This window comes from Vipera berus (genome assembly GCF_964194415.1).
Source record: "Vipera berus genome assembly, chromosome: 5".
Lineage (NCBI taxonomy): Eukaryota > Metazoa > Chordata > Lepidosauria > Squamata > Viperidae > Vipera > Vipera berus.
The window spans coordinates 79166649-79183472 of NC_138207.1; the positions used below are offsets into that span (position 1 = coordinate 79166649).

At 38.4% G+C, this 16824-nt stretch overlaps 1 protein-coding gene across 2 annotated transcripts in view; it reads left to right on the top strand.

The window, feature by feature from the left end:
* Nucleotides 1–16824, top strand: part of PRKG1 (protein kinase cGMP-dependent 1) — a gene marked incomplete at both ends in the record, with an annotated part of 886380 nt that overhangs the window by 259696 nt on the left and 609860 nt on the right. The gene's annotated exons all lie outside the window — the stretch shown is intronic.

Genomic DNA, 16824 nt, shown 5'->3' on the forward strand with positions numbered 1-16824 from the left:
ACTGTAGAAAAAGCAGATGGGGTATTTAAGAAACAATCAACATGGTATGCTCATATTGCATTGTGCTCTCAGGTTCCATGTTAGGGATCAATTCAAAGGAGTGTTTGTGTGTGTGTGTGTGTGTGTGTGTGTGTGTGTGTGTGTGTTATAACCTTGTTATGGAAATGATTTCCTTGCTCCCCAGTGGAATGATATATCAGAAGGCTGGCACAGAGACATTCGGTATTTTCCTGCCTTGGTTCTCCATGTCATTAAAAGCTTTGCCTCCCTAATTTCTCTGTGTTGTACTGCTGTGAGAAGCTAAAACAGAGGGTCAATAGAAAACTAGAAATCCCAGCCATTCAAGTGGAGAGTAAAGATCTTTCTGACGGGGTTGCTGCAGTGCATGTGCATAGCAAGCAATGTAAAATCACTTAAGGAGTTTCCATACTGATTGGTTGCAACTACTTCAAGCTCACGGTTCCCCCCCCCTTAATTTCTGTACTTTTTCTAATCAATAGGGGAATCTAGCAAGCATCTAGGACTGTGCAGGAAGGTCCAGTTTAGCAGCTAAAGATGATTACATAAACAGTGGTAGGGAAAACCTCAGCTGTTAATTTTCTGCTTGTAATGAAGCTGCTTGAAGAAATTCACCAGGGGACCCCCAAATCTGGGAACCCTAGCTAGACAATTTTTGTAGATCATGTTCAGAGTTGGTGGGTAGCCTCAAATGAAACCCTTCTGCTATGAAATGACTTTTGTTACCAGAACAAGGAGAGTGTCGGTTCTTCCACACATCTTCAAAAATACTCTATAGAGCAGGGACTTTGAAGCTAGCGTTCCATGAACAGTTGATCGGGTACCATGAAAAGCTAAGGGGAAAAAAAAGAAATTCACTCAAATGGAAGCACTGTTTTTATCACTACAACTCTGCATCTCAAATCAAGGGTTTGGGATATATAGGGTTGTGTATTTGTGTGTGTGCATATACATCTGCATATAACCAGTGTTTCTCAACCTTTTTTTCGCACGTGGTCTCCTTCTTACCTTCTTTTTCTCCCATGGCCCCATTATGGGTTAAAAAAAGATTGCTAGTTATCTGCTTGGCTTGTAAATAGAATACAGATAGTGCCTGAATTATGACCATAATTGAGCCCAAAATTTCTGTTGTTAAGTGAGACATCTGAAAGTGAGTTTTACCCCAATTTACAACCTTTCTTGCCACAATTATTAAGTGAATCACTGCAGCTGTTAAGTTAGTAACATGGTTGTTAAGTGAATCTGGCTTCCTCATTGACTTTGCTTGTAAGAAGGTCGCAAAAGATGATCAAATGATCTTGGGACACAGCTACGGTCATAAATATGAACCGGTTGCCAAGCATCTGAGTTTTGGCCATATGATCCTGAGGATGCTGCTAAGGTTGTGGCTGTGAAAAATGTACATAAGTCACATTTTTCAGTGCCATAATAACTTTGAATGGTCACTAAATGAATGGTTGTAAGTTGAGGACTTTATTTATAACACTGTAATGATAGTACTGTAGAAAGAAAAATCTGCATCAGGGTCCAGTCCAAGCCGGGAATAAACAAAATGGAGACTGCTTTAGAAAGAAGGTTGTAGTTTATTGAAGAGCAGAACCAGACAGAAATGTGGCTCTGGGAAAACTGACCACGTGTAGCTGGGAGTGGTGGGTTTTTATACCTTTTTGGGCTTTTGTGTTTGAGGTTGTTTCCTGTTCCTCTGGCATGAACTTTGACCTGAGTTTTTGAGCATGTCTTTTTGGTATTTTGATGGTGGTGGGTTAATTCTATTATGTCCTAAAGGTCATGTCTTTAGAGTTTGGGTGGAGTATGTAGATTTTAGGGGTCTTTGTCTTTCTAATCTCTTCAGCTCCAAGCTTCCTGGCTCCAATCTTTCTGAAAGGACTATCAAATCTACATTTCTAAAAGCTGGCCTGCTTGGTTTCTGCTTGGAGAAGGGATACTTGGGGCTGCCTTTGCCTAAGATTTTTCATTATGCCTTGGGAAAATAGAATATTCTGTCCTTTTTAATATTCCCCCAAAATATTTTCTTCTCTAGGAGGGTGGGTGGGTGCTGACTTCCAACAAGACTTCCAGTATAATAACTTTGCTTTTTTATATGGCTCACTCAGCATGTACCAGGACCAATACATAAATATTACATGAAGTACACTAAGACCTCCTGGGAAAATTGTGGTCTCTGGTTGAGAACCGCGGTTCTAAGTGAACAATTTCTGCAGCCATAAAAAAGTTTGGAAACATCTGCTCTAGAGGGTTGAGAAAACATCCAGAGTACATTTTCAGGAAGTGCAGGGGGTTAAAAAAAAGAGAAAATCCTTGGGCAAATAGAAACTGGTTGGGTACAATCTTAGATGTTTCTTCTGGGAGTTGAAGTCCACGAGTCATAAAAGAGCCGAGGTTGCCTACCCCTGCCTTAGGAGAAAACATGAAATGCACCAAAGAAATAAATGTAAGAAAAACAGAATTGGTGGTGTGTGTTGTGATTCAGGGTCAGCCTGTGGGTTCGGCAGTTGGGTCGGACGTTTCAGAGGAGGACGAGGGGGGTGTTGGAGAGCCTCCAGAGGATAGCCCTGAGGCTCCGCAGAGCCCTCAGCCATGCCCCTCCCATCTGGTTACGACGCAGACCCAGCTGTGTGAGCCTGACAGCGTGGATGAAGATGAACCACAGCTGGCCCTGTTCAAGGACGCCCGACGCAGGAGGCAGTCAGTCAGGAGTAAACAGAGGAAGGCAATGGGGCACCTCGGAAGGAGGCAGAGAGAAGCCACGCCTTGAACTGTTTAAAAGGGGAATGTGTGGGAGGGCTGGTTTGCTGAAAGCAACCATTTGAATAGCTCCTGTTTCATGGTTCGTGTTTCTGTTTGCTCTGTTTGCTCTGTTTTATGTCAATAAATTTGGCAGGCTTAGTTCCAGCCTCTTGCCGTTTTGTAAAGGGGTTGTCCCTGCCTTTTCTGCAAGGCTAGTAGTAGGCTGGTACAGAACAGTGTGAAGCAGCTTTCTTATAATTGCATCCCAATAAATTTTGAGGGGATTCCCCTTCATCAGAGGAATAGTATTTATTTATTTTATTGGATTTGTATACCACCCTATTCCCGTAGGACTCAGGGTGGTTTACAGGGCAGTTAAAACCATGAATACAAAAATTAAAAACAAATAAAACAATTAAATTCAATTCAATTTAATTTAAATTAAATTTAATACACGTCACTTGCAAAGGATGGACACATTCAGCATTGTGGGTTTTTCAACCCAGTGAAAGGTTGGAAAAAAAATTATGCAGAAGGAATCAAGATCAGGTCCATTCATATATGTGTCGGTATAATAACTCTCTGAAAACAAATAGAATGGGACCAAACTTTCTGAAGTGAAGACATCGGATGAGGTGGCTAGATAATGAAGTTGTCCTCAACTTACGACCATTTATTTAGCAACTGTCTGAAGTTATGACAGTGTTGGGAAAAAAACTTATTTTTTTTGTCACACAAAAAATGGACACTTGGCAATCATTGCAAATTTACCGTGGATGCAGCATCCCACGGTCATGTAATCACCACCATTTCTCAGCTGGATTCTGACAAGCAAAGTGAACAAAGAAGCTACCAGGGAAGGATGCAAGTAAAGGTCACATGATGTCTCACTTAACAATCACAAAACGGTCATAAAATCAGGTACAAACATGTTATTTGTTTATTTGGTATATGGCAAGTTATGCTCATGTGCTGCTTCTCTTAATAACTGCACCACTTAATAACATTTTTTTGGTCCCTCTAGTGCTCATAACTCAAGGACTACCTATTGACCATTACATTGTGTGTAATATCTATGCTCTCCCTACCCTTTTCAGTTTTGTAAAACCTAATAATATTTATATTTTAATTTTAGAGCATTTTTGTAATTATTTCCTTTTGTGATTTTATTGCACACCTCTGAGTGTCACATTTCTGTGTGGTGGGTGGCATAATTATGACAAATAAATGCGTCGTTTTGTTACACCCAAGAAAATACAAGGCTTTTTGCAAAGAGGTTTTGAAAGAAAGTGAGAGAAAAACTGCTGAAGCTACTGTATGCTCTAAGTGTTTTCCCTACCACTTCAAGCAAAAGATAGAATACCTTTACAATGTCTCTTGATTGGTGGTGCTAGGAGTTATCAGTTCAGAATCACTGTAAGTACAAAACTCAAAGCCACTCATTCTTGATAGTTGTATGGCAATGGAAGGGAGGCGGTGGCTCAGTGGGTTAGGACGCCGAGCTTGTCGATAAGAAGGTCGGCAGTTTGGCGGGTCAAATCCCGAGTGCCGCGTAACAGAGTGAGTGCCTGTTACTCATCCCATCTTCTGCCAACCTAGCAGTTCGAAAGCACGTAAAAATGCAAGTAGAAAAATAGGGAACACTATGGTGGGAAGGTAACAGTGTTCCGTGTGCCTTTGACATCTAGTCATGCTGGCCACATGACCACGGAGATGTCCTCGGACAAGCGCTGGCTCTTCAGCTTTGAAACGGAGATGAGCACCGGCCCCTAGAGTCGGAAACGACTAGCACACATGTGCGGGGGAACCTTTACCTTTACCTTTTTATGGCAATGGAGGTTTTTTTTTTCCTTTAACCGCCTTCCTTGTTCTATAATTCATTTCCCTCAAACCCAGCCTTCCTGAAACTCGGAACCTTTCAAATATCATTGAGCCTGATCTGTTTTGATTCCTGGGATTTGTTTTCTGGACACATTTAGAAGGCAGACAGTTTAACTCCCTTAATTCTCTTATTCTTCCTCACAATGTCACCTGTGTTTGTGTGTTTGTGTGTGTGTGTGTGTGTGTGTGTGTGCGTGTGACACACACAGAGAGAGATTGTGTGCATGTGGGGTGGGAGTGGGGAAAGAAATGGATTCTAGCTCATCAGACAAGTGTAATAAAATGTGTTAATTCTTCATTTAATGTCTTTTTTCACAGAAAGAGGGATTTCTTGCCTTGTACTCATCCTCGTTAGAACTGAGGATTTAACAGTCACGGCACAGCTTGCTTTGTTTTCTTCCAGTTTGGGTGCACAACAGCCACTTTTTCTTTTTCAATTCCTAATTGCACGTGAAAGCAGGGTCTGATGGCTTGCATGCTTTCCACATTTTACTGAATATTGCTTACTAGCCCATCAGATTATAGCATAATTGCTGAGAATTGATTGGTACGAAGCTGGCTTTCACTTTAATTTCCCTTCTTCCTGCATGTGTGATTTGTGATACTGCTGTTGACAGCCTGGGTCTTGTGCATTATATGGGAGGAATGGCTAAATTCTTCATTAAACAATGTATTTTTAAAATGTTGTTGTTATCTAATAAATGGTGCTCCTTCATCTACTTTGCTTAAATTGCTATGTTTGTGGAGTTAATACTAGTCTGTTGTGTTTTATAACTGCATATAAATATTATATAATAATTATCTGCTCCTTTGCAATACAGTTTACAGTCATGTTTTGGCACTGCAATTTCCTTTCCTTTCTTTCTTTGTGTGTTTGTGTGTGTGCATATCAGAGATATGATCCCATTTCTTTGGAAAAATAAAGGGACATCATAAATAAGTAAAAACTTATTAAAATGTAGCAGCTGTATTTTTCTCTGCCAAGAAGCGTGAATATTCACCCATTAATGCTGGATTTTTTAAAAAAACTTATTACCTTATGATTGTTTTGCCTTTAACAAAACTGTAGGCCACATATGGTTAGCCACAATAGATATGCAGATTGAGCAGTCAAAGCCTTACATCTGAGCTCAAAGTCTGTATGAAGAGAAAATTAGCTGCTGCAGAAATAGATGATTGCTAAACACTTAATATACACTTGTCAATATCTGCAGTTTGTCATACTATAAAAGTCTTTTGTTATATATCTGGGCATGAATGTATCTGAAAATTAACTTTTTTGCCTAGTGGTGTTAGGGTTCTGAAGTGTCACAAAGTCAAATGGATTAGAGACCTGAAATTAAATGGCACACTCATGTTTTGTCATTGAACAGAACTTTTGTTCGTTCCGTTCTATTTAAGAAGCATTCTTTAACAAATCTTCTAATACTGTTATAAGAGACTAAACTCCTTCCTAGGTGTAAATGAACCACTACTGTAAACAATTAAGCCCATTCATTCCTTCTTTTCTATTAAGTTCAAGTACTTTGCTAATAGAATTAATAACATTATCAACTAGTATGCTAATGGCATTCTTTTCAGACTTTAGAAATAAATGGGCAAAGGAAACATCTGAATAGGAGAATTTGGGTGGGCAATAAGGATTTCATCCATAGGAGTTTTGGTGCCCACTGAGCTCTGTCATATGACTTAATGTTGGTTTAACTAAAAAAAAAAGAGAAAATAGGTACCTGACATTAATTCATTTTATTCAGAAATACAGAGTCAGATCCACAAACTATAATGTAATTCTGAATTGGTATTTGATTGGATAGTGTGAGCTAAGCTAGAGATAAAGTACATTGATAGTTACTTCTAGCAGTACAAAAATTATATAATAATAATAATAAGCTTGTAAGCCGCCCTGAGTCTTCGGAGAAGGGCGGGATATAAATGGAATTAAAATAAAATAAATAATAATAATAATAATAATAATAATAATAATAATAATAATAATAATAATAATAACAACAACAACAACAACAACAACAATAATAAGTTGGAAGGGAGCTTGGAGGTCATCTAGTCCAACCCCTTGCTCAAACAGGAAACCCTATACCATTTCAAACAAATGGCTGTCCAGTCTCTTCTTAAAAACTTCCAGTGTTGGAGCATTCACCACTTCTGGAGACAAGTTGTTCCACTGGTTAATGGTTCTAACTGTCAGGAAGTTTCTCCTTAGTTCTAGGTTGCTTCTCTCCTTGACTAGTTTCCATCCGTTGCTTCTTGTCCTGCTCTCAGGTTTCTTTGGAGAATAGCCTGACTCCCTCTTCTTTGTGGCAGCCCCTGAGATATTGGAACACTGCTATCATGTCACCCCTCACTCTTCTCTTATATACTTTTAAAGAGTCAAGTCTTTTAACAACAACAGCTTGTAGAGAACAGTTAAACTACAGTGCACAACTCTTTATTCTGTATTAATATATTATACACATAGGTAATATAGCTTGCATAACATTTGCATTAGCAATTATAGCATAGAAAATATATTTTAATATTGCTAGCAAATCATTGCGTAACTGAGTTTTCAGACATACCAATGCATAATTCAGAAGTCATTGATTTAGTTTGTTGCTAATACGTTTAATAAAATATCAAACCTGTCTCTATAAAAACAGCGCTGAAAATATCTTTCATTAGCTCTATTTGCATTTTACAGAATACCATTTATACTGAACATGTACATAGTCAGACAATTGGACAAATATCATTTATTATATTTTTGTGCTATTTTCTGAAGAAAGCTAATAATACCTTCTATACAGTAAGTCAATATTATCTCTTACCAAGTTTTTAGTAATGCTAATTTTTCAAAATAGAAATAATAGCATAGAAATCCACCCTAATTGACTCTAGAAGAAAATTTTGATTAGTTTAATAAAAAAATAAGGTTGGGATACTTTGCTAGTTGACAAGAAATATATAACCAGAATTGCTAGGATGCTAGATGAGCGTTATATTTTGTTGATTTTACATGCATAGATAAATGTATACGTTTTTTTTAAAAACAATGATGGACAATGCTTAGTGTTGCATTTGTGCTGAAATATTTGTCAAATGTTTATCTGGGAACCGCAGATCCTAGTATGAGCTCTTTTCCCCAGGGCCACTTCAAAATTCAATTACTAACTATATTCAAAAAAGCCAAATATACTTAGAAACGTGACATGGGAAACCACTAAGTAAGAACTGCCACAAGAAACAGTTAATAATACTGACCCAGCAGAAAAAAAAGTTGATTTTCCTTTTTCTCTGGTTTTACAAGTTCAGTTACTTTGAGTGAGATTGAATGGTTTAGTATCAAAACACCTGCATCCATGTCTACACAACTAAAGCATTGTAGACTTTGTAATCAGTCTCGTTTGAATATAAATCAGAATATAACTTTTGGTCTGCATGTCTAAACTCTGTGAGTTAGACAAATCTATATTCTGAAGAAAGTAGTTGCTGTATTAATTTTGGCAACATCATTATTTTTTAGGCTGATAATGTTGTCCATGCTTGTAAAACATAGATATTATTTATTTGAAATGTTTCAGTATTAAGAAAGGATAAATATTTAACAAGGCAAAAAGCATAGTCAGAAGAATAGAGTTCATAAAATCAGATTGTGATTGGCCACTGACTTTGAGATAAGTTAATTAATGTCTGTACCCAACCAGTATGTATACTAGCCAGATCAGGCTAATTACAGAACTGCCAAAGAGCTTATTGTAAATCTTTATCTTGATTTTTTTAATGAGTGAATTAGTTTATAAGAAGTCAGAGAATAGAAATTTGTGACAATTTTTTCTTACTATAAATCTAGATGAAAATTCAGAGTAGTAAATCATTACTATAATGATCATCATAATTATAACAGAGCTAATGTTCTTTTGTGCTTGTGTGTTACTATAACACAAGGATCTTTGTGATGGTTGAAATGTGATGCATGTTTCCATGTTTGCATTATTTACTTTCTGAACTAAATGCTGTATGCAGTCACATATTCACACATGTCTGTGTGTCTGTCCGTCCATCCATACATCTCCTTCAGGTCAGTGCTGACTCCTGGTGATTGCCTGAACTAGTTGCTACAGTTTAATGGCTAGGTTTTCAGACGTGGTTTGCCCTTGCCTCCTACCTAGGGCTATGAGAGAGAGGCTGGCCTAAGATCACCCATCTGGCCTTGCATTCAAGGTGGAACTAGAACTCATTGTCTCCTAGTTTCCACTTTGATTGATGCCTTAATCATGACATCAAACTGATTTTCATCATGTATATCCCCAGAATTCAAAATCTACCTGGGAAGGTTAGGTTTGATTTCTAGAAGAATTGTGGAACAATTGTCACCATGCATAGTGCCTTATTTTGTATCATGACTCAAAAGAACTATAGTTCCCTTACACATAAGTTTCGGTAAGCTTGACCAATCCATTAAGACTGGCCAGTTCCACCTTAGCTCTTCTCCAGGTACAAAAACTGAAGAACTGTTATTTTTGGGGGGGGGTGTGGGGGGAAAGAGCACTATATGTTAGTCATTCTCTACATATTTCATTAGCTGATTTTTTTTTTTTGCATAAATACCGGTATTTATAAAATGCATGGTATTGAGCTATACATTATCACTATACTATGGCATTATGCAATGATTATTGTATCAGGCTGATGGCAGTATTAATAAGGCAATTAAGCTTATACATAGTAAACAGTTTCATTGCTTCCATTCTAGGGCTGAGCACAAAGGAGGCAGTAGCACATAAGACAGGCAAGGGAATATTAATCTGATCTGATCCTATTATTAAATTTCACGAAGTCCATCTTTTTTCTTCTAACTAGATCAGAAATGTTCAGTTGTTCAATAGGGACGTGAAGTCCTGGGTTTAAAAGGGATAAGAGAGGAAACAACATGTTTGAGGAGACAGATGTTAAAAGGGTATAGGTCTTTTTTTTAAAAAAAAGCAGATAATCCACCGTCTGATGGTAAATAAGTGAATGCAATTTTTACCCTGCTTTAACTGACATAAAATGTGCAGGAGTAATACTGTAAGTGATATGGCAGGTCTGACAGCTGGCCTGAAAATCTCTAGTTCTATATCTGCCAAGAGTTTTAATTTAGTCTGGATTGTCCTCTTTTTCAAGGTGTAATTTTTACTACAAAATTAGGTTCTGCTGATCCTAGGAACCGAGAGCCACAGTGATGTAGTGGTTAAGGCACCAGGCTAGAAACTCGTAGATGATGAGTTCTAGTTCCACTTTAGGCATAAAACCAGCTAGGTGATCTTGGGCCAGTCCTTCTCTCTTAGCCCAAAAAAGGAGGCAGCAGCAACAATTCCAAAACTCTTTGTCAAGAAAACTTCAGGAACTAATCCAGGAACAGTTTCTCAAGGGTCAAGACTTACCAAAGCAGATTTTGTTTTTAAAATCCTGGAATTAGCCATTTCTCACTTCCATCCAACTTTGTTTGTTGGAATGTTCTCCAACTGGAGAGCTGGGAGATATTTGAGGACAGATATTTGAGGACAGATACTTCTTAAGGGACGCGGTGGCTCAGTGGGTTAGGATGCTGAGCTTTTCGATCAGATGGTCAGCAGTTTGGCAGGTCGAATCCCAAGTGCCGCATAACAGAGTGAGCGCCTGTTACTCGTCCCAGCTTCTGCCAACCTAGCAGTTCGAAAGCACGTAAAAATGCAAGAAGAAAAATAGGGACCACTACGGTGGGAAGGTAACAGCGTTCCGTGCGCCTCTGGCGTCTAGTCATGCCGGCCACATGACCACGGAGTCGTCCTCGGACAAGCGCTGGCTCTTCGGCTTTGAAACGGAGATGAGCACCGGCCTCTAAAGTTGGAAACGACTAGCACACATGTGTGGGGGAACCTTTACCTTTACGTTACATGCTTCTTGGCTACTGCACTACAGTAGTCCTCAACTTACGATCACAATTGAGCCCAACATTTCTGGAGGCTAAGCAAGACAGTTAAGTGAGCTTTACCCCATTTTGCAACTTTTCTTTGCACAGTTATTAAGTGAATCGCTGCAGTTGTTAAGTCAGTAACACAGTTGGTAAGTGAACATGGCTTCCCCCTTTGTCAGAAGGTTGCAAAAGGTAATCACATGATCCCAGCACACTGCAATAAGTACATGTCATAAGTACATGCCAGTTGCCTAGTGTCTAAATTTTGATCAAGTGACCATGGGGATGCTGCCACAACAGATGTGAGTGTAAAAAATGGTAGTAAGTCATTTTTTTCCCCAGTGTTGTAATTTTGAATGATCATTAAATGAACGGTTGTAAGTCAAAGATTACCTGTAGTAGGTGAGTATCAAGGAGGAACATTTCTCTCTGTTATATCTAAAGCTTCCTTGTCACGTGAATGATTGGAAGAGATGAGTATGGAAGTGGTCACTAGTATTTTCTATTTTACGTTTTTGTAGTATTCTATTTATATAGTTTTATTTTTTATTTATTTAATTTATTTATTTAATTAAATTTTTATACCGCCCTTCTCCCGAAGGACTCAGGGCGGTGAACAGGGCATATCTTAAAACTACAAAAGTACAAAAGTTAAAAAAGAATTAAATTATTGCCCACAATAAAAACAATAATATATATATATAAATATTAAAACCCTAAGTAATTCCCCATCAGGCCAGGCCAGCTTGTTCAAATAAATGGGTCTTTAACCCGCGCCGGAAGGAGCGGAGATCCGGTGCCATCCGGAGCTCAACCGGCAGCTGATTCCACAAAGCCGGAGCACCCACAGAGAAGGCCCTCCCCCTGGGGGCCACCAGTCGACATTCTCTGACTGGAGGCACCCTGAGGAGGCCCTCTCTGTGGGAACGCACGGGGCGGAGGGGAGTCGACGCCGGCAGCAGGTGGTCCCCGAGGTATGAGGGAGGCCACACCCTTGACTTGGCTTTTTTAATATTGTAAGCTGCCCAGAGTTACCGTACGGCAAGATGGGCAGCTAACAAATTTCATTAATAATAATTAGGAGGCAAACACTGAGGATGAATAATTAGAAGTTTTAATATCTTCTGGCATTAGAGTAAGTGGCTGTGGAGGAGTGAAGACTTAGTTCCTTAACTATACCATAGTATTTTATTGTCAAAACTTAAGTATTCCATTCAAGGACATTTCTTATCCAGGACACTATTTTATTTTCAGAAAGTTCTCCAGACAAGGGCGTTTCTTATCTAGACAGTATTTTATTTCCAAGACTTGCCTCAGAACAGAAATTATTTTTTATTTTCCTTATCTAGAACAGTGTTTTGCTTTTTTTTAAAAAAATGTAAATGCTCAGGCCAAGAGTCTATCCAGAGTAAGTAACATTTTATTTCAAATTCCTGCTTCCACATTGATCTCAAGCTCTTTTCTTATCCTAAAAAAAAACTATATTTCCACAGTCTTAATAGTTCCAGTATGCTCAATAGGAATCCAAGCAAAAGTATTATTAAACTACAGTATGTTCAGTTACTCATATTCTACAGAGGATGGTGGATTTATTTGGAAAAAAGAAATGTGCGTTTATCTTGTGATAGATGTGCTTGTAACTTTCAATACTCTAGGGTTGAATTTAATTATAGATAGGGATATATAACTATTATTATTTAAAAAATAAATGCAGAAGGTCAGAAGTGTTTAAAATCATCCTAAGCAATTAGGAGCCTTACTTAACTCTATCCAAACTACCGACTAACAGTAAACACAGGATGTTGATTTTTTTTTTTTAGTGGCAACTAAATTTGCCTTTTGCAGTGAAATACAGTCTTAGTAAACTGATAAAGTGATAGTTTTCACATAGTAATGTTGACTTTGGTTTAAGGAAAGACTATTCCCACAGTGGAAAAACGCTCTTCACTTCCAGTTAACAGCATCTTTATTTACTGCATCTGCCTTTGTAGAATTTTGGAGATATGCTGAATTTTGGAAAGCACATAGAAGATCATAACAAGCAAGCAAACAAACAAAATAAATACCCAGATTGCTTCACTCATAAAGTGATTATATGTTTTAGTTCAACTATAGAGTAAAATTGTTTCCATGATGGCCAAGAGTTATTTAGCTCTGATAAGATAATCTTTATTGTCATTTTTTACTGTGGGCACAATGGTGCACATCAAAAATGAAATTTAGTTGCCCGTTCTCAAAGTGAGACACATACATGACACCCCCCAAAAACATACTACATACAACATATGTATAGACCCATACCCCTACATATACATAACAATAAAATATTAAATACTGTCCAACTTAAATATATAACGGAAGGAGGAAGCCTGAGAATTCACAAGGTTAATGCTGTATGGAATGAAACTATGGTTGAATCTGGATGTTCTGCTATGGATACCACAAAGCCTTCTCCCAGACGGTAACAAGGACAACAGGTTGTGAAGAGGATGTGTAGTGTCCCAGATAATCTTACGGACCCTGTTCAAACAACGCTTCTGTGCTATGGCCTGGATGGGAGGGAGGGAACTGCCAATGATCTTTTCGGCCATCCTCACCATTCTTTGCACCGTCTTCCTGTCTGAAGCAATGATGCTTCCAAACTAGACTGTGATGCTGTATGACAGGATGCTCTAAATCGTCCCCCTGTAGAAAGTGGTCAGAACAGGGGAAGGAAGATGAGCTTCTCTCATGCGACGCAGAAAGTGCAGGCGCTGCTGTGCCCGCTTCACCAGTTTCTCGCTGTTGAGCGACCAAGCCAGCCTACTTGTTAGCTGCACACCCAGGAATTTGATGCTGGTAACCATCTCCACAAGTAAATCATTAATGCACAGAGAAATGTGGCTGTGCCTGCACTTTTGGACTTCAGCAACTAAAGGAATCATAAAAATAAAGGATTTGCTTTTTAACCGAATAAACTGCTGTAGTTCATATTCTATCATGTTGGCAGATACATAGTACTTATGCCATAAAAGCCAAATTAAATTAGCAACCAAAATGGTAGGGAGGCTAGAAACTATATCCTGAAATGTATACTTGAGTAAGTTTATTTTGATGAAAAGAAAGTGGAGTCAAATGTTTAAATGGGCATTCTTGGTAAAGATGTTATTGATCTTCTTCTTCCAGAATTATTATAAAGCTTTTATTCATAAAACATGAAACTCAGTCAACTGAACACTCAAATTGACTGGCACTAATGGTTGACACAGGTTGCTGCCAGCATCCTAGGTATCAACCAGGTATCTCCTTAAAATGTAAGATGTTCTGAGTAGTGCAGTTTTTTGTAGCTTTGCTGGAGTTATTGCAGGAAGCTGCAATTTCTTGATGTATTTTGTAAAGTTTTTGGACATAGTTCCCAGTGCCCCGATGACAATGGGTATCACTGTTACACGTTTCATCCATAATCGTGCAGTTTCAATGGCCAGGTGAGGGTATTTCATAATTTTTTCCAGGTCTTTTTCTTCAACTCTGGCATCTCCTGGTACAGTGATATCAATCAACTGTACGCTTCAATTCTCTATGACTGCGATATCTGGCGTGTTGTGTTCCAAATGGCGATCTGTCTGTATTCAGAAGTCCCACAAGATCTTCACCCTCTCATTCTGGACAACTTTTTCCACCCTATGTTCCCATGAGTTTTTGGACACAGGCAAGTCAAACTTTTTACACAATGCCCAGTGGATTAGTTTAGCAACTTGGTCATGTCTAGCTTTGTAATCAGTTTGCGCGATTTTGCTGCACTCACATATTAAATGTGAAACAGTTTCAACTTTGTCGTTGCAAATTGGATTGTTAGTATATTTTTATATCTTCGCTTTCATGGCATTAGTTTGTAGTGCTTGTTCTTGAGCAGCCAGTATTAAGCCTTCTGTTTCTTTCTTGATGGTTCCCATCTTAAGCCATGCCCATGTCAAGTTGTTATCACATTTTCCTTCAATCTTATTGAAGTAGTCAAATATTTAAAGGGGTATTTTTGGTTAAGATGTTATTGATCTTCTTCCAGAATTATTATTACTATTATTATTATTATTATTATTATTATTATTATTATTATTATTATTATTATTATTATTATCATCATCATCATCATCATCATCATCATCATCATCATCATCATTTTCTTCTTCTTCTTCTTCCTCCTCCTCCTCTTCATCTTGAAGAACTTGAACCAAAGGTGGAAATTACAAGAAAGCATGTTTTAGGCTTTAGATGAAAATTCCTAAAAGGAAACATTGCTTCCAGACCAGGTTTTGCCTCCCCTTCACCAGAAATACTTAAGCATAAAATTGTTGAACCATTTGTGGATGATCATTAGTAGACAGACTATATAATAGATTTTGTATCAAGTAGGGAGTTGGACTATGCACACAAAAGGCATTTCCAATAATGGTAGTCACAGGGAAAGAGGTTATCCATTCACGTAAATGACTGCGATGGTGATTTTGTTTTTATTACTTAAAAAAGATACGGCAGGAACTCTGTGGTGGAATCAACCACTGAAAGGAAGGAGGCCCTAGGAAGAGGAATTAAGAGATATGTTGGCTTGGACACTATTGGGGGGAGGAAGCACATGAGATCAAACACTTGGGACTATATCAGGCTTTCCCAATGGAAAGTAGGCAGTCTGGGGAGATTCTTATGAGCTGGTGAATCAACAATTAAAAAAAAACCCTCTTGACCTAAACCTCAGTGCTGTTCTAGTTGCATGTGCCTTCAAAATCTAATGGATTCCAGATGAGGTGTTTCTGGGTACATATTTTTATATTTCATTTTCTAGACGCTATCCAAGTTCTCTTTCAATTTTTACTCCTAAGAAAAATTATCTTTCTGCCTAATATTTATTTCTGAATAATAGTTTTCTGGATTATGACACTTGGAGAAGAAGAATCATTCTAAGAAATCATTAAAGTTCGTATCTGTTGTTTGTCCATGCTTGAACTTGTTATTCCATCAATTGGGCTTCTTTAAATCCCTTAGGTTCCCATACTCTTGACATATTCTGGGCTGACTAGCCCAGTAATTTTATTTACTGCTTGCAATGTTAAACCAAAGCACTTACCCTGTAGGACCTGTAATTTCCTCAGACAAGGATATAAGTTGGCAATATTTTACTTGAAGAAAAAGAACATAGTTCAGTTTCTTCTATTCATTTTTTAATCTGAAGCTCCACTCTCATTTCTTCGATTATTTGAAATAAGTCTGATTTTGTATATGAAAAAAAACATCGAGTGATAGAGACAAGAGGACAAATATATTGAATATTAGACAACAATTGCCCTCTTGGCTGCTTAATTTCAATTCTCTTGGAGGCAGAGCGATCTTCCATTTCATTAAGTTCTGTAGTAGCAGTGGTGGGATTCAGCCGGCTAATTTTTTTGTGGCTCAGGCCCAGAATGGACTTCCGGAAGCGGCATCTACACAGAGAACCGGTTGTTCACATATTTGAATCCCACCACTGTATAGTAGAGGGATGCGGTGGCTCAGTGGGTTAGGATGCTGAGCTTGTCGATCAGAAGGTCGGCAGTTTGGCGGGTTGAATCCCGAGTGCCGCGTAACAGAGTGACCACCTGTTACTCGTCCCAGCTTCTGCCAACCTAGCAGTTCGAAGGCACGTAAAAATGCAAGTAGAAAAATAGGGACCACTACGGTGGGAAGGTAACAGCGTTCCGTGCGCCTTTGGCGTCTAGTCATGCCGGCCACATGACCACGGAGACGTCCTCGGACAAGCGCTGGCTCTTCGGCTGTGAAACGGAGATGAGCACCAGCCCCTAGAGTTGGAAACGACTAGCACGCATGTGCGGGGGAACCTTTATCTTTACCTTACTGTATAGTAGACTATATACAGTAAGGGCATAATGATGTTTGTCTATGTATATGTTTATATATGCTTTTCATTAATAGGCAAGTCTAGAAAGGGAAGAAATTATATTAGTCTGTACAATTGTCAATTACAAAGTATCAAACTAATTTATTTTAGGTTGATTATCTTGATTTTTTTTAAAAAAAATCAAAGATATTTTAGACTTTTAAAGACTTTTTTTTTAGAATTGGGAGGTATGAGGTTGTCTAAAACCTACTGGTTAGTTCAGAGGAATGTAGATTGCATCATGAGGAACCGGGGATGAAAACTCAGAAGTAGTAGCTTTTGATGGGTTACTGAAGATGTTAGAGTGTAACTCTAGTGGAGCTTATTAAACCACCCAGTG